Consider the following 26,633-nt stretch of genomic DNA (forward strand, 5'->3'; position numbering starts at 1 on the left):
GCACACTTTTGTGAATAATTAAAGTTACAATAAATGTTCGGTTTAACTCAAGGTTTTACTTGTCAAATTAATAATAATTAATCTAAGTGAAGTATTAGTTTTTGTGTCAATAATTTTATTTTTATTTATAATTAGTTTTACTCTTCCAATTTCATAATAATTTTACTTTTATTTTGTAATATTGAAACCGTGAAGTTTTATTGAATCATGTGTGTTTGGGGTGTGGTGATTTTAGGTCATGAGAAACTTGAGACTTTTCTAATTTGTAATGAAGCAAAAGTGTTTTTTTAAGTTAACTATTATTTTTTCATTGTCATGCTCCTTTCCTTTCATCACATTTTATTACCATCTTTTTTTATCGTTACATCTCTTCACATTATATCACCACCACTTTTACAATCATGTTCGTTTCCATATTATATCCACGTCTTCCACCACCATATTTGTCATTTCCACCATCATGTTTACAACTCCCATCACCATGTTTGTCTCCACTCCACCACACTATCAAATTAAATCAATAGCAACACAAAATGTCAAAAAAAAAATGAAAGAAAAAGAAAAATAAAATTATCTACATGTGTGAAGAGGAGCAAAATGAAGAAAAGAGAAAAGGAGACAAAACGAGAAACAAGAGTTTAAAGTTAAAAAACATGAATTGCATTTTTTGATAAAGTCACTAATTTTTGGAAACATTTTTGTAATGATTCTTTTAATTGTCAATAAAGAGTATTTTCTATGTCAATAATCAATATAGAAAATATTATATTGTTTACAAAAATATCACTATTTTTTTTCTATTTAGATTGCTTGTGTAATCGACAAAGAAATTATTTTCTATCAATTAAGATAGTAATTGACATAATTTTTTTATTATTTACAAAAACATCACTGTATCATTTATCATGATAGGTGAATTACAACGGACATAAAATGTCTTCATAGAATCATTATTGGTACTAGGATGTAACATTAAAATATTTTAAAATTATCAACTTAAATGTTGTGTTTATAATGTTTATGGATAAATTATTGTTTTTATGAAAATAACAAATATAAAAAAAAATATTCTTCTTAATACTAATAAATAAATCAATTAACTTTTTAATTTTTTTAATTTAGTAATCCAAATTTTATTTTCTTTTAAGAGGTGAGTACGCATGAGGATCTTGGATTATATGTGTAAAAAAAAGGTGTTAATTAATTATTATAGAAGAAAATATCTTTCTTTTTAGATTTATGAAAGCCTCCACTACTTGTATTTGGGTGTCTCAAAACCATTGTTATTATATTGGAGTGTGACTCTACTACGAGTATTTTTTTGGCGAATCATGATTTACGAACTTTTTGAAATAAATGATCCAACATTTTATGTTGGACACTTGGATATATTTTGATGTTTTGATGATATCATGTGCTTTGAAGGTGACAATAGTTAAGTGTACGTCTCTTGTTCTTGAAATGATAATGTAACGTGGGAATTTCATATTTTGTGATTTAGTGTAAGACTTTGTTTAGTTACAAGTTAAAGGTATTTATAAGAATTTTTTATTAAAAATAAAAAAAATATTTTTTTAATAATTTTTTTAAAAAGTGTTTATAAACTTGTATCTAAACATATTCTTAATCTGTTATTCTAATTTGTAAGATAATATAATTATAATTTATTTCAAGTTGAATTAAAAAAAATCATAAAACACTAAAAAAAGAGTAAGATTTTATTATATTAATTGAAAAGAACTTTATTTTACTACCTTCTTATACTTATTTCTGATAAAGAGGTGACTTTTATATTGAATAAGACTAATAAATAAATATGAAGTATTTTATTTTATTTTTCATATCTTAATAAAAAAATATTGATATTTAAAATATTATAACGTTATATATATTAAAATAAAAATAGATGTGGCAATATTTATTGAGAAAAACTCAAGTTCCACATTGACTAGAGAATTAAATAATATATAAGTAGAAAGTATTCCTCACTTTACAAGCCAGTTTTATAGGTTGAGTTAGGCTTAAATTCTCAGAGCTAGATCCTTAAAAATGGGTTGCCTATCCTAAATCATTCAAAAGGGTCACTTACTATTCCTCCACATATCAAACCCAATAATACTAGACGTGAAGGGGTGTATTGAAAAAAACACAAGTCCTACATCAATTAGAGATAAGACAATTAAATAATATATAAGTAGAAAGCAACTCTCACCTTATAAGCTGGTTGAGTTAAAGTTAAATGCATTATTTTGACTATTTTAAGAACATTGTCCATTTTCAGAAAGAAAAATAATAATAAAAGGTAATTGGATCCCCATTGATCGATGTCTTATTGTCTCTGGTACATATCCTCAACTAGTAGTTTCAAATTTCAACATTAATTAGCGATTTTTCTTTCTAAGCCTTTATATATGTTTTTTTTTTCATAAAAAAAAATGTGGAGATCCGTTTTCACCACCTCACAAAACTTTATTTTTATTTTATAAAAGACGATTTGGAAAAGTCATAGTACAAAGTCTAAAATGTAATATAAGAATGATCAATATAATCACCTTATTTACATAGAATAAAAACGAATTTAAACAAATAAGCATTACCTGCTTCCAATGTGTATACATTTGTGTTAGACATGATGTGATATTAATTTTAGATTTGTTTGTTTTAAATTTTTCTGTACATAAATAAATATATGTTTTCAATTTATAAAAAATTAAGTACATGCCAAAAAAAATTATAAAAAATGAAATTTATTTTTAGTTCTTATAAGATTTTAACTTTTCGAAATGTATTTCTTCATTTTAATTCAATAATACAAAATATAGATATAACATCATCATAATCAATTGATATAATATTTAACTTAATGATATTTTTGAAATTAAAGACAAATGTCCATATCAATTATAATTTAATCGATAGTATATATATTACATTTTACATCGATTTAACATGTAATCGTCTTTTTATAAAATAAATCCACTTCGATTCTTGAATGATCATATTACTTCTATTTCTATTATAACAAAAGATTCCCTTTTTATATGGAAAAAGCTTGTATTAATAATTATAATTTTATCTATATATAGACAATGTTTTAATATCTTATTCATTCGCAATAAAATATTTTTTTTTATGATGGTAAAAAAAAACATGCTTATATTATTTTACCAATCAGAGTCGCATATACCTAACTTATTGATACCTAACGATTTTCTACAAAGTGATAACAAAGAATATAATTTATACAAATCTTTTCATTTTCCAATTCAACATGATCTATTAGTTCGTGGAGTTATTTACTCAATCACAGAAATTTCTCGAGTAATCAATATAGAATACGATATTCATCATGAGTTAAATGACAATAGATTTAGCATATCAAATATAAACACCAAGAACTCTTTTTCTTCTTGATCATGTCTTTCCTCCCAAACCATCAAATTCTCTGTGACCCTCTCTCTCCAGTGACACTTTCTCTCAATCTCAACCACCTGTGTTTGGCGTTTCTGATGTGGCCAAGAAGCTCCAGGGTGACACTGATTGAAGCTGACGTTGTCATCCTCCATTGAAGTTGAAGTGCGTTCTCCATTGTGGCTCTTAGGAAGTGCTCTTCGTTTTACTCCATTAAACTTTGTTGTGGTTAACTGAATGTATATTGTAGCATGTTTTTATGTTTTGTCGTCTGCTTATACAAATATTGTATTGATTTAAGTGATTTTTTTACATACCCATGAGGTTTTCATCAAAATGCACAAGAATTTTTTTCTGAAATATTTTTTTTTAAAAAAAAATTACCAAAAAAACATCTATTACACATTATTTACTCAAATAGGCTCATTTACTTTTCACAGTCTGAATTCGGTTCTCGGAGAACCGAATTCTGAGCAGGGTTAATTTTTTTTTTTTTACGTTTTCATTTCTGAGGAAGAAAAAAACTACTGGATTCAGAACTGGCCATTCTGCAACGTTCCAGATGAACAAATATACACATGACGAATGGATCAGAACGGGCCATTCTGATTTCAGAACGGCCATTTCCAGATTCAAAATTAACACAAGCTGGATGGAACCAGAACGGACCATTCTGAATTTGGAACGTGTCATTCTAGTGACTTCTGATGTTTATAAATACCAGACTCACACATTGTTTTTTGGTTCAATTTTCAATTTTCAAATACCAAAACTCAGACATTATTTTTTTGTTCGATTTTCACTTACCAAATACAAAAATTGTTGTTGTGGAAGCAAAGTGAACACAGATCTGCGTTCATTGGTACAACGGTATGTTGAACACATCGTTATTTATTTTAAATTTCATTGAACTTGTAACAAATTAGTACTAATTTTATTAATTATTGCAGGAAACTGATAATATTATTTACTCTTATTGTCATTCAATGCCAGAACTCCACTCTCTAATTGTTCCTATATTAGAGGAAGTTAGTTTTTCTGGGGTTGCAAACCTCAAACATTTGAAGGTGGATCATGCATTAGTCACAACTTTGGTTGAAAGATGGAGACCTGAGACTCACACCTTCCATTTTCCAACAGGGGAGTGCACGATAACACTGGAGGATGTTGCACTTCAACTTGGCCTAAGAGTTGATGGTTTACCAGTCATTGGCCCAACATTATATGACTGGGAGGATATGTGTTCCATGTATCTCGGAATCGTGCCAGTTAAAGGTGAGTCACTAATTGGCTCTATGATTAAGTTAAAGTGGTTGAGAGAAAATATTTTAGAATTACCAGAGGAACCATCTCAAGAACAACTTCATGCACATTGTAGGGCATATATATTAGGTTTAATAGGAGGTGTTTTAATGCCTGACAAAACAGGTAATAAGGTACATCTTATGTATTTATCTTTATTAATAAATCTTAGAAGAACAAGGCGATATAGTTAGGGGTCTGCTTGTTTGGCTATGTTATATAAGGAAATGTGTAGAGCCACAGATGTTACCAGCAAAAAAATGGGTGGTTGTGCATCTTTGTTACAATCTTGGGCACGACATCGCATGCCATATATTGCGCCTATTTCCAGGGTACCACCAACATTCCCTTTGGTCTGTAAATGGAGCGAAGGTAGAGTATTAAACCTTCGAAGTGTACCTCATAATGATTTTATCGGATACAAATCAAGGTTTGATCACATTCAGGCTGATCAGGTAACTCTTCAAAATCAAAGTTTTATTTGTTTCGTATTTTCTTTTGTTTATCATATTATATTAACTAAAAAAGTTTATATTTTTTGTAGTTTTTATGGGCTCCATATCAAGCCTTGGAAACAGCGATACCCACGCAAGCCACCCTCTCAGAATCTTGTCGATGTAGCTTTGTGTGGATGACTCTCTGTAGCCTCTGTAGAGTAAGTCCTCTCTTGATACGAACTAATTTTGCAGATGCGGAGGAGAAGGTGACTCCTTCTTTCGGACATTGGTTAATGGAACCATCTGAGTGAATAATAACGTAGATTGAAGAAGCCATTTTATGCAAGGTTGAAAGGAAATGAATGTGATTCAGAGAAAAGGCTTATTATAATAGGGGTAGAGAAAACAAATGAAATCGTGAAGGTAAGGTGAAGCTGAATGAAGAGAATGAAGGGGGTAGAGGGTGTATTTATAATGGGACCATGGTAGCCTAGAACGGGCTGTTCTAGGCTACTAAAAAGGCCTGAAACCCTATTTTAGAACGGCCAGTTTTAAACAAGGAATTAAGGCCTTTTTAGTAGCCTAGAACGACCCGTTCCAAAACCAGAACAGTCGTTCCAAACTAGGGTTTACGGCTTTTTTAGTAGCCCAGAACGGCCCGTTCTAAAACATGAACGACCCGTTCCAAATTACTAGAAAGGCCTTAAATCCTTGTTTGGAACGGCCTGTTCCAAAATTCAAGTTACACTTAAAATCTTTAGTTTGGAATGGGCCGTTCTCCAAGGAGAACGACCCGTTCCAATTGTAAAATTTACACATTCCTGAGTCCAAAACGAAAAAAAAAATTTAAAAATACTCAGAATTCGGTTCCCGGGGAACCGAATTCTGAACTATGAACAGTAAATAGGTCTACTTGTGTAAATAAATTGGTACAAGTATTATTTGGGTATTTTTTTTTAAAAAAAATAGTATTTTAGTCAAAAATTCAATGCACAAATGAAAGTTGTGATTTACATATTATCAATGTTAGTTTATTTTGTTTCCCATGGTGCTTAAGTTCGGTTTTGTGCTTAAATTCAGTGCAATATGTTTTAGTGGGGTGGTGAGGTTTTAGTTTCATATTTTACTTTTATATATATATATATAAGTATACATATTCTATTGTACCTTAATATTTGGCTAAATTATTAGTCTAAGTAAATAGTTATTAGTAATTTTGTTAGTCTAAGTTAGTCTTATCTAATTGTACCTTAGTAATTTAGCTAGGCTAAGTTAGTTCATTATTTGACTAGTTCATTAGCTTGTTAGTCTAGCTAATTAAGATAGTGTTATTGTACCTTAATATTCAGATCGATTTAATTAAGCTAAAATTTATTAAGTCAGCGTAAATTAGTCTTTACTAGATTAGCTAAAAATTAATTACTAAGTTAACATAAATAAGTGTATGATAAAAATGTAGGTGTTAAAATGGATCAGTTAACATTATATCTAATGGATTGGTCTTAAATAACTTGAAAGACATAGTGAGTTGAACTTTTAAAAGTTTAAGATCAAGCATATTATTTGATCTAATATAATGGAATTAAAAATTCGGGGCCAACTATTAATTGTAACCTTTTTCTTTTTTCAAAGCATATTTTCATTCTGTTTCAAAAATTAGTTTCTGAAATGTAAAAAATCATTTTAGAAATTAATTTAAAAAATATAAGAATGTGTTATAAAAATGAAAGAAAAAATAATTAATAAATATCCAATTTGTTTCCTAAAAAATGGTGGAGATAATTGATATGTCCTTAAAAGATTTTTTTTATGGCATCTGAGTTCTTAAATTTTAATTTCATTATACAAATTAATCCTTATATTATACTTGGTTACTAGCTTAATCTCATGATCAATCAATAGTTAATTGTCACGTTGTCAGGTATTCTCTCTTTAAGATACTACCAGAAAATTGCAAAATAGCAACCGAAATTTATCAGTTGCTATTTAGCAACTGATTTAGCGACCGATTATGAATAATCAAAATAGCGACTGATTTAGCGACCAAAATAAGTCGTCGCTAGAAAATCGATCTCTAAATAAAAAACTTTGATTTTTTAGCGAATGAATTAAATTTGGTCGCTATTTCACTCGCTAAATTATAAATTTTGATTTTTTTTAGCGACAGAATTTTGCTAAATATTAGTTAAAATTAGTAGAGTCGTCAAAGTGGGTCAGGACCCGTGGGCCAATCCGGCCCACCTTGAAAACGGGCCGGGCTGGGCCAAAAAAATTGAAGTTTTATAGTAGGTGGGTATATCCCAACCCGGCCCACTTTGACCTGGCCCACCCGGGCTGAACCCGTGGTGGGCCAGGTAGCCCACCAACCCACCATTTGTTTTTGCAATAAAAATTTAAGTATGATTTCTAGTTAATTTTGTATGATGGAATATTGAAAATTTTTATTTTAGACTTTTATCATTATTTGTATTTAATTTTGTATGATGAATTATGACTTATGGCTATTAATGATGCTAATTTTATGACTATTATATTAATTTATAATTAATTTAAAATTTTGAATTTTGTTGATAATTTTTTATTTTTATTTTTGGTGGGCTGGTGGGCTAGCCCGTATAACCCACCAACCCGTGGTGGGCCGGGCCGGGCCAAATTTTTTTTGAAAAAATTAAAAGTGGGCTGGGTTGGGTTGGCTCATTTTTAAGTGGGTCAAGGTGGGCCGACCCACATGGGCCAGGCTAGCCCATTTTGACAGCTCTAAAAATTAGCGACGGAATTAAATTCGGTCGCTAAATTAGAAATTTTGATTTTTTTAGCGACAGAATTGAATTCGATCGCTAAATATTAGTTAAAATTAGCGACGGAATTGAATCTGATCACTAAATAGTAGTTAAATTTAGCGACCGAATTCAATTTCGTCGCTAAATCAGAAGTTTTGATATTTTTAGCGACGAAATTAAATTCGGTTGCTAAATATTAGTTTAAATTAGCGACGAAATTGAATTCAGTCTCTAAATTAGAAATTTTGATTTTTTTAGTGACGAAATTAAATTCGATCGTTAAATATTAGTTATAATTAGCGATGTAATTCTATTCAGTCGCTAAATATTAATTAAAATTAGCAACGAAATTCTATTGGTCACTAAATATTAGTTAAAATTAGCGACAAATTTCTATTCGGTCACTAAGTAAAACTTAAAAAAATTATAACATCCTCTCTTTTTCTAATAGGAAGAGTACAAATGTATTTTCTTAATTATTAGTATTTCTTTATTATTGTGTGATAAAATTGATTATTTTAAATTATTTTAAATTATTTAACTATAATCTTATTAATAATTTACTATATGATTTTAATATTTTTGTATAACTAATATTTGATTTTAAACTTAATATGAAAATATTATGATATAACTAGATAAGATTTTAAATTAATATTTTATTAATTGTTGATAATTAGAAAATAAAACAAGGATAAATACATTTTTTGAATTTTATATCTTAGATTTAAGATGAATAAATATATTAAGTTAATTAATAATTTATTTAAAATATTAAAATTTAATTTATAAAAATAATATTTTAAAAGAGAAGGGTTATAATAACATCGGTGTAACTTTTACTAAGTATTACATTGCTCAATAATTTTATATTAAATGTGAATTTTATAAATTCAACCGTTAGATTGAAAGTTTTTTACTCTTAGATCATATATACAAAATCTTATATGAATTCAAGATGATTTGATACTTCATTCTTGTAAAACAAAATTGACGTGATATATACATTTCAAATAAAATATAAGCACTTTGATTACTTTTAATTAAGTTGTTGTTCAATTTTAACAAAAATTGATATAAACATATAAAGTGATATGAACTTTCAATCTAACGATTAGATTTACAAAATTCACATTTAATATAAAGTTATTGAGCAGTGTAATACTTAGTAAAAGTTATATCAGTGTTATTATAACCCTTCTGATTTTAAAATATATAAATTATTACTTAAACTTTTAAATTTATAATAAATAATTTAAATTGTATCATAAAATTTTTAAATAGAAATAAGTAGATTGTTAATTATAAAAGTAAGTATATATATAAATAAAGATTAATTAAATATAATATAATTATTATTAGTAGTAATATAATTATTATATATATTATTATATATTTATAACGGTCCGGATACACCAAAATGGTAAGAATCCAAAGATAATATAAGTATGAGATTGGATAGTTGAGGATGACTTAAATGAATTAATTTGTACTACTTATATACTAACAACATGCATCTGCTTTTCGGTAGCTTATCTCATAAGAACTTCACAGTTAAGCGTGCTTGACTTGGAGTAATATAGGGATGGGTGACCTTCAAGGAAGTTTCTAAAAATCGTGTAATTAAGGACGACAAAACATGCTAAAAAGTTAAGTATTGTGAAATAAAATCCTTAAGAGGCCAAATATGAGTGGTTCGTAACGACCAAATTTGCGACGTCTATAAAATTTAATAAAATAAAAAATAAATATTTAGCGACCGATTTAGCAACCGATTTATTCGGTCACTAATTTGGTCCCATACACTTCAGCGACCAGAATCGTTGCAATCATTTAGCAACCGAAAATTTCGGTCGCTAAATAGCGACCAAAATTTTTTTCTTCGCTAAATAGCTTAGCGACCAGGGTTTTAGCGACTGATTAAATTCGGTCGCTAAGGTAAATAGCGACCGATTTTTGCAATTTAGCGACCGATTTTGGTGGTCGCTAAATTGCATATTTTTTGTAGTATGACATGCAACAATTACAAATTAAGTAGATTTAGTCAAGTGACAACGTAGGTTTAATTTTTTAAATTTAATTTAAAAACAACTTAAGTGACTTTTGAATAACTTATTTCTTTCTACTCACTCAGATTCATGTAACAGCCCAATTTTTCGCTGAGCCAAGGGCCCAATTCGTTGCCCGGAACGGGCCGTTTCATAAGTGAAACGGGCCGTTCCGAAATAAGAAAATGCTTAGAAAATGAAGTGGCAGAACGGGTCGTTCCAATTGGAGAACGGGCCGTTCTGATTTGGAGAACGGGCCGTTCTGGAGGGAGAACGGGCCGTTCTGCTGGGTTTGAGAACGGGTCATTTCGGTTGTAGAATGGGCCGTTCCAGTTGAGAAATTTGCGTAGGTTTGAAGGGTCCAGAACAGGCGTTCCACTTTTGGAACGGGTCGTTCCGGTAGGTGAGCCTGAAATCCTATAAATAGCGCCCCTCACCTGTCATTTTCACACATCTCTCATTCTCTCTTCCTATTATCTTCTGTTCTCTCTTCTTTCCCTCTTCTTCTCTCTGAAGACCAAGGGGCACTTAGAGGAGGAGACCAAGAGATCCCTGTTTTAGTTCAACTGCTGTTTATCCAGGAACGGGGGAAAAGAGAATTATTTATATGTAGAGTTACATGAGGGAATTGGGTAGAGGAAGAATCCTTAGGATTATGAGTAATTTTATAATTATTTCTGTTTGAATGATTATTGGTCTTATTTGATTCTGTATGTATTTAGGAATATGGATATATGATTAATTGGTAAAAATGATGCTCTGAGAGAGAGAACAAAATTATAGAAAAGTGTCTGTAAGTTAGGTTGTGAAAAATTGGATGATTTCTGTTTGGGGAATTGATGATCTCATTAGATTCGGTATGTGTTGAGGATTATAAATGTGCTAATAATTTGTAAGAATGATGATCTGGGAGAGAGAACGAAATTGTAGAAAAGTGCCTGTGAGCTAGGTTTTGGAACAATTGGGGATTTTACTGTTTATGTTGAAATTATATAAATTGGTAATTCTGTTGAGTATTATATTAATTTATGAATATTATTGTTATATCAATTGATAAGAATTGATAATTTATATGTGAATTGCTTGAGGTGTATGAAACCCTTATTTTGTTGGACTTATCCGTGGTGTGTATGTGATATATTATTGAGCTATAAGATGAGATGTGATGAATGTGAATATGATTATGATTGAGGTTCCTCACATCAATGACTAGGGATGGCACGACCCCTGGGTAAGTGATGCTACAGGGAGGGCGTGACCCTGGCATGATGTGGGATGAGTGAGACAATTAACACGTATCACTTATGTCAGTTGTGGCGTGGCCTTGACATAGTGTTAATTGTAAGAATTGTGATGTGATTGTGGTTCTTCACACCTATGACCAGGGGTGAGCACGGCCCGAGATTGTTATATGGGTATCGTGACCTTGGTTAACATGTCGGGGGTGATCACGGCCCTGGGTTAGGGGTAACATGACCTCGGCACAGTGTTATATCAGGGGTGAGCACGGCCTTGGATTGTTATGTGGGTATCGTGACCTTGAATAACATGTCGGGGGTGAGCACGACCTTGGGCTAGATATGCTACAGGGAGATCGTGACCTTGGCACAGTGTTATATCGGGGGTGAGCACGGCCTTGGATTGTTAAATGGGTAACGTGACCTTGGCATAGTGTGAAGTGCAAGATTTGTGATGATTGGTGTGATTGCGAATTATGACGTGATGATGATGTATGATTGATCGAGTTATGATATGTTTAAATGTTTATGAATATTTTATTAAGTATAGAGTCATAATGAGACGATACGTTGCGTTTTCCTTATGGGCTTTATATATAGATGCTTTCTTTTCTCACCGTACAATTTGTGGATGTTTTAGGTGAGGAAGATCCAGCTATGAGTGGCATCTAGAGTGACAACAATTGATTTATGGGTATGCTCTGATATTGTGACGACATCGAAGCAGAGAATTTCTAGGACATGAATTGTATTTGTATACGGAGTTGAACCTATTATTTTGAAAATATTTTGTAACCTCTTATGTTTTATTTTCCAAGTTTCATTTTCAAAATATTTTGGATATTGAAGAATGTTTATAAAGGTTTTATGTGAATCCTTTTACCTATTTTGGAAATTTGATTTCATTAGTTTATCTATATTATTAGAATATATGTGTTGGGGTAGTAAGGGTGTCACAATTCACGCATTCCATAGTAACAAAGAGGACAACCATTACCATTAAGTTTTTTTCCCATTTCTACCAAAGGAATTTCGCAATTCATTAAACATAGAAGAAGCACTCATATTTGATTTACATATTCTTACTTGAAATCCTTTATAATGATCACTCATTTTGTTAAACCCAAAATTCAATAATTTAGGATTTATAATCTTTAACCTGTAGACAGAACAGACAAAGAAATCAAGCATGACTAATGAGACAGTAAAATCCAACTACAAGAAACCTTACAAAACCAACAACAACCTTTTAATTAGAGTACACATGGCCAAAATATTTTTAAACATGACAAAATGTTCATTATAGATTGCAAAGTACTAAAACCTTACATTATGGTCCATATTAGGTGATTAGAAGAGAGAACATCAAACTGAGAGAGAATAGTTGTCAACTTGGTACTTAACTATTAACTATTCAAGAAATTGACAATTAGTAATTGAGTATAACGGAAAGACTAACTTACAAAACATAGTTAAAATTTAGGGACCTAGATGCCATAAAAATTCTTTTAAGAATCTATTGATCACCTCTATCATCTTTTAAGGACCAAATTGAAAGCTTACTCAAAAAATAATCCTCAAAACTTGAATAAACTTTATTCAAAAATATTAGTTTTTTTTATAATAAGTCGGTATTTTATGTTTAAAAATTAATGGTGTGTTTGGATAAAGTATTTTAATGAGGTAATTCATTTTTTTAAAGAAATTAAAATACTTTACTCTAATTTATGTTGTTTGGATAAGTTATTTTAAAAAGAATTTTAAATCTTTCATTTTATGAAGCATTTCAATTAACTAAAATTAATAGAATTTGAAATTCCACCAAAAAGAGAAGAATTTGAAATTCCTTGTCTCAGTCACGCACGCGTCTCTCACGTTCGCGGATGGGTCTCTCACGTTCGGGGTTGGCTCTCTCACTCTCACACTTGCGATTTGGCTTTTCGCTCTCACACTCGTGATCATCTCTAGCGGTTCTTTCTCTTTTCCGATTCACGTTCTCTTGCTCGCTCGATTTCTCCATTTCTGATCTTGATCTCGATTTCTTGCTCGCTCGTACTCGTCATTCTTTTGCGATTTTCGTTCTCCCGCATGCTCATAATCTAGATTTTCCTCTTGCTCATGATTGTTTAACTTACAATCCTTGATTTCTCCATTTGCTCAGGTTAGTTTTTCTTCTCTTTCAATTTTAGGGTTATATTTTAGTTCTTATTGAATTTGTATTAATCTAGGGTTTTATTTGCAGTTCCATGTTTGATTTCAGTAAATTCATACATTGATTCATTTGTCACCAATTAATATTTCTCTGTTTTGTTATGATATTTGTCTGCAAATGTCACTGCAGTATCAAAGCAAGCAGGTTGAGGAGGTTACCAGTAGAACTTCCATTAATTGTTCCTTCAGTCTCTCTAGAGGTACAATGCAAAACTTGGTTTGTTATGTGTTTTTCCAGTAGTTTTATCCTGATAGAAAATATGCATGACATAAACATAAAAAAAAAAAAAAAAAAAAGATTCACTATGGTAAAATATACGCATATTATCACCAAGAAGATATTTGGTTTGGGTAATGTGTGTTAACCTTTCTTGAAGAAATTTACTTTGTGGCTCAGTATCTGACTTTCTGAAAATGTTCTTATGTCCTGAAAAAGTATTGATTTCATTCCCCTCCAATTCCAAGTCCTGATAATAATTTTTTGTAAGTTATAAGTACACTGAGATGAAAGTATCACTTCTAAACTAGTTTCTACTGATTATTTTTAGTTGTGAAAAGGGGATGGATTACTGGGAACAAAGTATATTATACAATAAATTATATACGACCTTGACACCTTCTAGCTTTGATGGACATATTGTGAAAAAACTAATAGAACAGAACTTCCTATCACTCAACATACTTGCGAGTGAAACCCCATCAAAAGGGTCACATGTTGTTTTAGGCCAAACACCTAATCTTTTTCACAATTCACAAATCCAAGCTAACCTTTGTTCACATTAGAGGTAGCAACATCAAATCATACCTGAACATTTTCAAATACATGAATAGAATCACATGTAACTCCTCTCCCTTCCCTCTTAGTAGGGATCAAACCACATTCCTCCTCCTGATTTTTCTTCTCTACCTTCCACAATGAAAAAAACGGATGTATTTTCAGTCCTGCATACACCCTAGAATCTTCCTGATACAAAAAATACATAAAAAGAATCACATTACAATCATGCAGCAAGTAAAGGACACATTAGAAAACTTACATGAAATATAAACACAACACACAGATAAGTTATCTACGATTGTCCTTGTCCTGATCCACTTTTGTCCATATTTAGAAACACAATAAGCATCTGTGGTTCCTCTACCATCTCTTGTTTTCATTGGCATTAGCCCTTGTGCGCTTATTATCCCAACTTCCAGAACAACTACAATAGATACACGCATTTCATCATTGTAATACTTAACAGAACAACTGGATATTACAATCCACTTAGTAATAAGAGTTACGCTGTACAGGGTCTCAACTCTCAAGAATAATAATGGGTGGACTTTGTAACTAGATAGTTTTTCTATTCAACGGAATTTTTTTATTTAAGAATGACTTTAAACAAACATACCGGGACTCGTTGAGTACTTATATATTTATATGTGCACTTTGTTTATTTGTAAAATCAATGAAAAATATTATTTAAAAATTTGGTTGCACATAAATAATTAGGAGCAAGTATCTTTTAATATCCCTGACAGCTTAAAGTGGTCAACTAGCGTATTAATTTGTTTTCAGTTAATATGATATCATTTATTAATTACTTATCATTGCTAATATTTGTATATTGAACTATTATGAATTTATATGTAATAGAAACTTGACATATATATAATATATTTTGAAATTAGTTTATATTTCATTTTAATTATTTTAGATTTTTCTCTCTTATATTAGTTTCACTTGGTGTAGATTGAGAAGAAATGGATGTTAGCCTAGTTAATACCAGAATTACTTCAAGAAAACGTAAAAGAGAAGAGTTCAAGGAGATAACCATATTGGTTGTTGCTTATGTGGTTTATATGGTTATGAGTTTAGTAGCATGGTACCATAAAAATTATTTTGTTAAGGAACCATCCCATAATTGGGAATTGGAGCGGCGTAGTTTTCTTAATCGTCTTTATAGAGGGACGGAAAAAGATTGCATTGAACAATTAAGGCTCAGTAAGAGTGCATTTTTCAAGTTTTGTACAATTTTACAAGAAAGAGGGGGGTTAGTAAGAACAAGAAATGTTCCAATAACTGAAGCGGTGGCAATGTTTTTACATATTCTTGCTCACAACCTAAAGTACAGAGTAGTGCAGTTTAGTTACTGTAGATCTAAAGAAACAATAAGTAGACAATTTAATAATGTCTTAAGAGCTGTAATGAAAGTGAGTCAGGACTATTTGAAGTTTCATACCTATCTAGAAGCTCCAGGTGAAAACAAATGGAGATGGTTTGAGGTAAGTTTTTCAATTGTAAGGCTAGTCAAACTTAAAAATAAACCTTTTTGAAAAACTAAATATGTGAATAAACTTATGGTCTTTGTAGAAATGTGTTGGAGCACTTGATGGTTATCTGACACTCCTAAACAGTTAGCTATTGTGAAAGCTCTTCCAATTGAGAAAAAGGCGGCTTATGTTTTAACACATATTTCTTGATGTAATTTTTTTTTCATAACTTCTTAATTTAATTAATTTGATTGGTTTTGCAAGTTAACTTTCTAATTTTTTCATGTACTTTGTATGTTTCAGGTTTGGAGCTTTTATGTATTCCATGAATACTTAGATGTTACAGGTCAGTTGCTTTATAAATTTTATAATTAGCTTGCATAATTGTTGTTCATGGATAATATATAATTTGATTATATATGCTAAAAATGATCCATATATATATGAAAAGATTTTGTTGTTTTATACTTCTTGCAATGAGAGTTATTCTAGTATATGTTATATCTTTCAATTCTTACTCTCTTAACTATATTATTTGTTTAATTTTTTTTGGTTATCCTTTGTCCCTAGAAGCTGTCTCAATCTGGTTACAAAGACAAAATGATTTTGAATATTTGAAGAATGAAGATGAACATTTAGTCCTGTTTTTCTTGGATTTTACCTTCCTTTTTCCCTCTCTTCATCTTGGTTGTTTTGAAGTTGTGATCTTGATATAGCATGGTAACAAGATTGTATCTTGGTTTTTTTTGTAGGCTTTGCTTCTATGAGGAGTTGAAAATCTTTGGTCATGAAGTTGTAACCTTGATATCTTTAACAAACTATCTTTTATTTTTGTTTTTTTTAATATGAATATAAAGTACATTTGGAATTTCATTACTGTTTAGTTTAAATTCGTATGGGATATTGTGGTTTTGAACCACCTATACTCAAAGTTTAAGATTCTTATTATTTTTTTCTTAGTTCAAAATGGAATCATTTCATATCAAGAATTAACGTGCATTAATTGTTTTACGGATGTTAATGGTATTTTGAAGCTTTTAAATATATTGTGAATTTAAATTTTTTTTAAAATTATAAAGAAAAAATTGATCAAATATAACGTCTAGTACTATTTTTGAATTAATTAAAATTTTCTAATATTAAAATTTTCAATTATTAAATATATTTTAATAAAATTTATTATTAAAACTTTAATTTTTTAATAAATATTTAAAAATGAAATTTTGCTAAGTAGAAATTGAAATACTCTATCCAAACAAGAGAATTGAAATACAAGATATTGAAAAATGCTATATCCAAACAAAATATTTGAAAAAGGAAAGAAATTCAATTGAGAGTAATTCAAATACTTAGTAATTGAAATTCCTTGAATTTTAGAAATGACTTATCCAAACACAACATAAAGGTTTAATTAATCATAACTTTACCTTCAACGTTTTAAAATCCCGTAAATTACGTGTTTAAATAATATAAGTTTTCCCTCTAGATAGCTTTTGTAAAATTAAAAGTTGAATATATATATATATATATATATATATATATATATATATATATATATATATATATATTAATTTGAAGGCAAATTTTGCGAGACTGTGAAACTTGAAGGTACAAAAATTGTAATTAAATTAAAATTAAATGAAAAGACTTAAAACTTTTATACATTTTTTTATCCTTAAATTTTTATACATTTATGATAAACTTGATCAAATTGCAAATATGAGAGTACAAAAATTGTAATTAAACCAAAATTAAATGAAAAGACTTAAAACTTTTGTTCTATAGAGGGGCCTTGAGAGTCCTTTGTTTTGTGTGAAAAAACACATAAATGTTTTTGGGTCATTTTTGGTTTGTAGGGTAATCTTAGGAGTCTCTTTGTTTGGTTGATTGAGGGAGATAGTTGTCGGTTTGTATTGAATTATTGATCTTAATGACATATGATTTCCCTTAAATGCATGTTTGGCTTTTAATTGTACATGTGATATTGATAATTTATGAGATCTCATAGTTCTTGTAATTAAGAAACTCTTAATTAATAGAGTAGAATAAAGATTGATAAAATGGAGACATTTTTGTGAAATTGATATGTGTATTTGATTAATTGATGATATAGAAGTGTAGTTTAGACATTAATTGATTTTTTTTTAATCAATTGAATGGAAGAACTGAGTTTGGTGTGAGTTGTGCTTTGTTATCTGAAAACTTCTAATATGAACATATATTGGTATTTATATGATTTTTCTTTGTGTGATTAACCAATTAGAGTTTAGTTTATTGGGTTGAAAACTAGATATTTGGGGTTACTGTTTAGACTCAAAAATCATATAAAATTATTAAGAAATAATCAAGTTATGAAAGTTAAAAGATGAGTTTTACGTCTTGTGAATTTTAGCTTTCCAATGGCGTTGGAATAACATTAAAAGGAGGTTTAAAACTTAAGATATGATCAAATTAGTAAGTGAAAGTTAATTTGTCATTTAGGCTTAACCATCGTGATTTTGCATTTTTTAAATAGTAAATGTTAAAACTAACCCTTAGGGAGCATTTGGTAAGGGATAAATTTTTTCATACACAGGAATCATGATTCTTATGAATTACAAATCCTGAAAATCATGATTCTTAAGAATAGTTAAAATATGTTTGGCTACTCATGAAGATTTTTGAGAATATTCATATGGGATTCTCGGGAATTAAAGACTTTTATATTTGGTTACACTACTATATTCCTAGAAATATAAATATTTTTAACAAAAATATCCTTTATTAAAATAAACTTATTAAATATATTTATTTACTCAAATCTTAATACGAATATGACATTAAACTATTTTTAAAAAGTTGAAAAGTTATATAGTTAAAATTACTTAAATACAAAATTCAACAAAAAAAATAAATGAAGAAAAATACTATATAATAATCAAGAAGGATAAAAATATATATTTAATTTCATTCAAATAAACAAATTAACAAATTAACAAATATGAACAAATATCATTAAATTATATAAACAAAACACACTTTAATAATGTTATTAAAATTGACAAGGTCAAGAAATAATGAAATACAAGATAGAGAGAGGGAGAAATAAAGATATGGGAGGGGAAGGGAGAGGGGGAGGAAGAGGGAGAGGGAGAGATAAAGAAAGAGAAATAAAAAGAGAAAGGGAGAAATAAAGAGAGAAGGAGAGAGGAAGACAGGGGGATTGAGAGAGAAGGAGAAAGATAAATAGAAGGGGAGAGAAAGAGAGAGAGGGAGAAAGATAAATAAAAGGAGATAGAGAAAGAAAGAGATTTTATATTTTAAAAATGATATTGTAGTCTTTTTATATGCATTAAAATTTCTCCCTAACTTAAAAAAGTTAGATTCCTACCTCCATTGAAATTTTGTGGGAAAGTGGGATAAAAATTGTAACATCTCGAATTTTCTACTAGTATAATGGTTATTTATTATTTATTTTATATTTATGGAGATTATTTTATTATAGCTATTTTAATGGATTTTATAGAATGTTTTAAAGGTTTTTAATAATTATGATTATTTTAACAATAAATATTTATGAATAATTTTGTAATATTTTGATTTTTAGTAGCCTAGAACGAGCCGTTCTCAAATTGGAACGGGCCGTTCCAAACTACTAAAATGGCCTAGAAAGATTAGGTTAGAACGGGTCGTTCTAACACATGATTCACTGAGTAAACTTCGAACCTAGAACGGGCCGTTCTGATTTGGGAACGGGTCGTTCCCAATGTGGCTATTGTGAGTTGAAACTCATATCCAGAACGGGCCGTTCTGATTTTGGAACGGGCCGTTTCAAATGTGAATTTTGGACATGAAGTATAAGTTCAGAACAGGTCGTTCCAGATTTGAAACGAGCCGTTCTGGCGACTACTGATGCCTATAAATAGAACACTCTGTCACTCTAAAAGCACATTTTTCACTTTTCACCTCTTTTTCTTCTACACTCTCTGAAGACCAAGGGGGAACCCAGAGGAGGAGACCAACAAGATCTTGCTTTAGTTTTAGCTTCTGCTTATCGAGGTAAAGGGGGAGTGAGAAACCTTGCCCTGGGTGTGGGAATGTATGTTGGGTAGTGGGATTGGCCCTCAATCCTATGTTTGTTGTTGTTGTTGTATGCTCATGTATGAGGAGTTTTCCTAATTATATATGTTTCTTCTATTATTTTTCCTATATTTAAATATAAATGTATAATTTGAGATCTCTAAGGGTTTCTGTGAGAAACCCTAAGGGAATGCATTGGTAATTGTAAGAGACAAATTTTAAATGTTTATGTTTTACCTTCTGAGTTTTCTGTTGTGTTCCTTGATGTTTGCTGAATGTAAATATGTGTCTAATTTTGAAAATAAACAAGTTTTGATATGAATTAAAGTGCTCTGTGAGTTCCCGTGGGAACCCTATGAGAAACAAGCATATTTCTAATATTTTATGTTTTACCTTCTGATTGTTCTGTTGTATTTTTGTTGTAGGAGATGTATGAATATGTATTTAATTTCGCAAATAGATGAGTTTTGATATGAATTAAAGTGCCCTGTAAAAATTGTGAATATGATGTGATAATGTGATATGACAATGAGATGTGATAATGTGATAATGTGAATATGATGATGAGACAGGACCATGTGATGTGATAATGAGACATGACAATGTGATATGAGAATGAAACATGATAACATGATATGAGAAAAGCATCGAGTCTTGATTGACATGCATTATGTGCATAAATGTTTTTAAGGGTACGATATGGAATACACCGCCAGAGAAGGCCCCTAGTGTAAAAGCTTTGGGGATTAGTCCTTGGGGATAGCTCGGTTTGTAAGTCTCAGTCTCGCCCATTGTATGCATGGGATGTATCTTGCGCGGCTTAGCTATTCCAACGAGACTCTGGTAGTATGTTTTTCTAGTGAGTGTGCGTAGAGGGTGTAACCCGGCATGTACTCCTAGACTACTCTTCGTGTATTGCTAGCGGCAATATGCCATGTGATATGTTACTGGCGCCACATGCATGATAAAATGTAGTCTGTGTCCATACATGTACATTTTAATGTTATATGAAAAATTGATATGTCTTAGATGAGTGAGATGTGATGTTATTATTAATTTATCTATGTTATACCTGTTTTGTTTGTGTTTGGTTGTCCGGCATATATTTCTACACTATGAGCCAGAGTGAGATGTTTCTCACTCTCTTTTTTCTTGTGTTATTTTCTTTGACTGTCATACAGGTGATTATCAACATGAGGCTGAGGATATTGATGATGAAGCTTAGGCTTCTATGTTGGGATTTGCTCTGATAGGACATGTGACATCGGGGCGTAGATAGAATTAAATTAGGATGTTGTTTCTGTTAAATTATGTTGAAAACTTTAACCTTATTTCTTTTTAATTACCACTGATTATGTTATTTGTTTAAGTTATGAATGTGGTGCTCTCTATCTGAACATGTTTGGTATTTTAAAAATGAAAGACTGTGGTATTCCAAATTTTATTATTTGTATTATGATATGCGGGATAGAGGGTGTCACATTAAGAATGGTTTCCAGTGGTATTTACTTAGGATTTTATGTCACTTAAAAACAATCCAGTGGTATTCAATTTGGATTTGCCATTTGAAACTTTTTATAACTTAAAAAAATTCATTGGTATTAAAAAAATATAAGGATTTTAAAGGATTGTTATATTAGAGGGATTTTGAAGGACTTTTAGTGGTATCTATAAATACCAAATTCATAAAACAATCACATCCAAACCCATCAGATTTTGGAGGATTGTTTGAAGTAACTTTTCAAGTGCTTCAAGAATTTCCAAGTAAATTTTTCATCTTTTTTTTTTCTATGCTCATGTTTTCTCCATTTTTTTCTACTAATAATATTGCACTATTGCTCATATATAATATTGTATTACTGTTCTCATTTCATTCCCCTATTTGGTGAAACTCTAGTACATAAATGATAGTGTCATTGACTTGCTCTATTTTTCTCTCCGTTCTTTTTAATTGACTTGTTCAATTTTGCTCTATTTAGTTGAGTTTGTTCCTCAGATATATAAGACAAAAAATATTTGAAATTTCAGCTTTTAAGTAGTAAATTTTTTTTATAACACGTGTCAAGAAAAGGAAAAAGTGAAAGTTGAAATTGATATCATGATTTCTACAATCAACTATAGATCTTAAAGACCTTTTAATCACTTTAGATTTATTAGAACAATATATATATATATATATATATATATATATATAAGATGAATTTGAGTTAGGGTTTTTATGAGTAAAATGAGTTGGAGAAAAAACCCTCTCAGCACAAAAACTAGAATCTCTCTCCCTCCCTTGAATTTGTTACGGTTATCCCTCCTCCTTTTATGATTCAATAATTATTTTATTTATTTTTTTACTATGAATTTTATTTTATTTTTTAATTTTTATATTGTGAAATTAGGATTTTTTATATTTTAAAAAAAATTAACATAAGACATTGCAATATATTAGAATTTAATACTAAAAATATTTCTTTGGGAGTGAATATTTGAAAACAATTAAAAAATTAAAAGATTTGTTTTGTATCTATAAAGATATATTTTTCCTTCTCCTAGTTGATGTTTGTAAATTTCTAAGATATTTTAAATGAATAAAAGTGCATGAAAGACAAACTTTCACTCAAATACCGATATAAAATACAGGGACATATTTAATTATAAAAGAGTAGGACAGCTGCCCTCTATTTTTTTAATCATTTATAAATAAAATATTTTAAATAAAAAATTATAAATAATTTGAAATGTTGTTTAGAATATTTTTAGTTTTGTGCAACACTACATAACTTTCTTCGTAAAAAATATCGTTCCGATGAATTTTCAATTGGAGCGGTGGCCGAACCTTCATCTTCAACATTATCGGCTAATGAAAATCATAATTTTGAGCCTATTATTCAAACTCAAGAGCAAGAGTGAAAAGATGTTAATGCTTGAAGGACTAGTATAACTATGGATATAAGGATGAATGCTATTTAGGAGGAGATGATATTACAAAGAATTATTATTATTATTTTATTCAGACATTGTTGTTTTTTTATTATTTTATCTTTGACTCTTTTTAAATTTGAATATATGAAAAAAAAAATCTTGAACTCTTATCGTATGTCAAAAATCCATGAAATTCTCTAAAGTTCACAAAGTCCCGTAGAATCCATTAAACTCCTAACTTAAAGGTCTTGCAGAATTTGTTAAAATCCTTATTTAAAGTCTTGTAGAATCCTATAAAGTCTTAAAAGTCATGAAAATCCTATAAAGTCTTTTAAAATCCGCAAGACATTTTTCAACTAAAAAAGTCTTTTAAAATCTTAATCCAATACACCCTCGTATATTCATGGGAATCCATTTTTTCAAATAACTACCTAACATAGGAAATTAAAATTTTCACTTTAAGATTTATAGGATTGCAAAAACATTTCACATACCAAACACCCCTTTTGTAACAGCCCAAATTTTCACTGGGCCGTGGGCCCAATTCGTTGCCTGGAACGGGCCGTTTCGAAAGTGAAACGAGGCCGTTCCGGAATAAAGAAATTGCCTAAAAAACGTAGTTGAGAACGGGCCGTTCCGGTTGGAGAACGGGCCGTTCTGGTTTGGAGAACGGGCCGTTCTGAAAGTAGAAGGGGCCGTTCTGCTGGGATTGAGAACGGGCCGTTCCAGTTGAGATTTTTGCTTGGTTCTGGAGGGTCCAAAACGGCCGTTCCACTTTTGGAACGGGCCGTTCCGGGTTAGCTGAGGCAGAATCCTATAAATAGCGCCCTCACCTCTTATTTTCACACATCTCTCATTCTCTCTTCCTATTATCTCCTGTTCTCTCTTCTTTCCCTCTTCTTCTCTCTAAAGACCATGGGGCACTTAGAGGAGGAGACCAAGAGATCCCTGTTGTAGTTTCAACTGCTGTTTATCCAGGTACGGGGGAAAAAGGGATTATTTATATGTAGAGTTACATGAGGGAACTGGATAGAGGAAGAACCCTTAGGGTTATGAGTAATTTTATAATTATTTCTGTTTGGGGAATTAATTGCCTTATGTGATTCTGTATATATTTAGGACTACGAATATATGATTTGTTTGTAAAAATGATGCTCTGGAAGAGAGAACGAAATTATAGAAAAGTGCCTATAAGTTAGGTTTTGGGAAAAATTAGATTATTTCTGTTTGAGGAATTAATGATCCCATTAGATTCTGTATGTGTTGAGGATTAGAAATATATATTTAATTTGTAAGAATGATGATCTGAGAGGGAGAACGAAACTGTAGAAAAGTGCCTATGAGCTAGGTTTTGGAATAATTAGGGGTTTTATTGTTTATATTGATAATTCCATTGATTATGACTACATTTATGAATGTTATATTAAATTAGTAATTCTATTGATTTAATATTGTATTAAACTGGGGAAATAATTGAGTTTTATATTATTGTTATATTATTGTTATAATGAGTATTCATGGTGAATTGCATGAGGGATGTGTAAACCCTTATTTTGTTAGACTTATCTGTTGAGTATGTGATATGAAATTGTGTATGTGATATGAAATCGTGATATGAGATGAGATGTTGTATGGACATGATTAAGAATGTGATTGCGATGTGTTTCCTCACACTAATGACTAGGGATGGCACGACCCCTGGGTAAGTGGTGCTACAGGGAGGGCGTGACCCTAGCATGGTGTGGGATAAGTAAGACAGTTAACACACACCACTTATGTCGATTATGGCAGCCCTGACATAGGGTTAATTGCAAGAGATTGTATGGATTGTAATGTGATTGTGGTTCCTCACACTCATGCTTCAGGGACGAGCGTACTCCTGGATGATCAGGGATGATACGAACCTTGGGTAAAGGACGAGCGTACCCCTGGCATGGTGTGGAATGTTTGAGGCAATTAATACTTATGTCGGGGGTGACACGACCTTGGGCAAGAGATGTTATAGGCGTGACCTTGGCATAGGGTTGATTGCAAGATTTGTGATGATTGTTGTGATTGCGAATTATGACGTGATGATGATGCGCGATTGCTAAAGTTATGATACATTCAAATGTTTATGACTATTTTGTTAAGTATCAAGTTATAATGAGATGATATGTTGTGTGTTTGTATGTACTTTACATATAGATGTTTTCTTTTATCACCGTATAATTTTGTGGATATTTTAGGTGAGGAGGATCCGGCTGCGAGTGGCATCTAGAATGCCAACAGTTAAATTAGGGGTATGCTCTGATATTGTGACATCGGGGCAGAGGACTTTTAGGAAGAAATTTTTATATGAATTTGGAATTGTAAATATCATTTTGAAAATAATTTATAAACTCTTGTGTTTCATTTTCTAAATCTTTATTATTGTGGTTATTGAAGAACGATTTTTGAAGTTTCTCATGTGAACCCTTTTACCAAAATTTAAACATTTATTTGTAAAGTTACAGTATATGTGTTGGGGTAGTAAGGGTGTCACACCTTTAAGGTAAACATAGAAGTTGTGAATAATAGTCTTATCTTTCTAATAAAATTGAGATTAACTTAAGAGTTAATCACCTATACACTGTCAGTGTAAAAAAATTTTACACTGACAACTAATTATATCTCTTAATTGTGCCATATCACTGTTAAAAGTAAATGGGTTTGAAATGACATGGCATAATTAAGAGATATAATTGGTTGCTAGTGTAAAAAAACTTTATACTGACAGTATATAGGTGATTAACTCTTAAATTAATATCATAATTATAATTTCAAATATCGCATTTAGACCATATAATGTCACAGAAACTTAAGAAGAGACAATTTATGAGTTAATGGTGAGCATTTTTTATGAAAACAAAAACATATATAAAGTGCAAATAATAAGTAAAAGTGTATGAATGACAAAGGATGGATATACAGTATAACTTGACCCATTTAAGGCTTGACCCACAAAACTTGCATTTTTAACAAGCCATATATATTTGACCCATAAAATAAATGGTTTTTTTTTAAGCTTATACCTGTCTCACAAAACTCGCAATTAAACAAGCAAACCCATGAGCCCAAAAAAAAAAATAAAAAGCATTTTTCCCTTTTTTTTATCCGAAGAAAACATAATGGACAAATACAAAAAAGAATTATATAATAATATAAACATCAAACAATCTAAAATAATAAACAAAATTATGAAAATCTTAACACATAAAGATTTATACATTTAAACTAAAAGTATTAACATATCAAGTTTATATATTTAATCTAAAATATATTTTTATATAAAAATCTAACATATTAAGATAGCAAAAATATAATATATTTTAAATAAAAAATTTATTAAATTTTATACTTATTATTTTTTACATATTTATTAACAAAATATTAAAATCACTCATATTTTAAAACCTTTCATAAAACTAGGGGAAAAAAATCTTTTAAAAAGGTGGATGCACGAGGTTTGTGAATTAAATATGCAAATTCACAAATTTCATGACCAGATATAGTTTCTCCTATATTTATATATAAATTTAAAAAAAAAAAAAGTTTGTTAACTGTCCGAATTGTGAACTTTGCCGACCAGCATGCAGACCTAAACCCACATACTACTTTGTATGATAAGTATGGAGATAAGGATTAGAGATGTTACCTGAACTGGTATAAGAGTGAGTACATATATGTATTATAGGTCCATGATGTCCGCCATATAAAATGGACACAACAGATATAGGGTCGACGCTTATAATCTCAAGTCACTTCGATGTTTAGCTGACGACACTTATTCTTTGGATAGCGTCAGTTTTTTATTATTACAGTCTCAGTACTAAGAGACATTATTTTAAACGGGATTGGGTTTAATTACGGTTTGTAATTTTGTACGAGGGAGTTATAATTACACTCGTATAATTTTTATTAAGTATTATACTATTTAATAATTTTATATTAAATGTG

At 30.2% G+C, this 26,633-nt stretch overlaps 2 long non-coding RNA genes across 2 annotated transcripts; one reads left to right on the forward strand and one right to left on the reverse strand.

Annotated features, from left to right (window-relative positions):
- The first annotated feature begins 12,988 nt into the window (after positions 1-12,988).
- LOC145958947 (uncharacterized) lies at positions 12,989-16,556 on the forward strand. The gene is made up of 4 exons (XR_014434522.1): positions 12,989-13,377; positions 13,558-13,627; positions 15,987-16,029; positions 16,436-16,556. It is a non-coding gene; the product is annotated as an uncharacterized LOC145958947 (long non-coding RNA).
- Positions 13,371-14,601, reverse strand: LOC145958948 (uncharacterized). Its single transcript, XR_014434523.1, has 3 exons — positions 14,465-14,601; positions 13,794-14,391; positions 13,371-13,675 (listed from the first exon to the last, which is right to left on the reverse strand). It is a non-coding gene; the product is annotated as an uncharacterized LOC145958948 (long non-coding RNA).
- Positions 16,557-26,633: the final 10,077 nt, after the last annotated feature.

This window comes from Cajanus cajan, chromosome 6 (genome assembly GCF_000230855.2).
Source record: "Cajanus cajan strain Asha chromosome 6, NIPB_CcT2T_4, whole genome shotgun sequence".
Taxonomy (NCBI): Eukaryota; Viridiplantae; Streptophyta; class Magnoliopsida; order Fabales; family Fabaceae; genus Cajanus; species Cajanus cajan.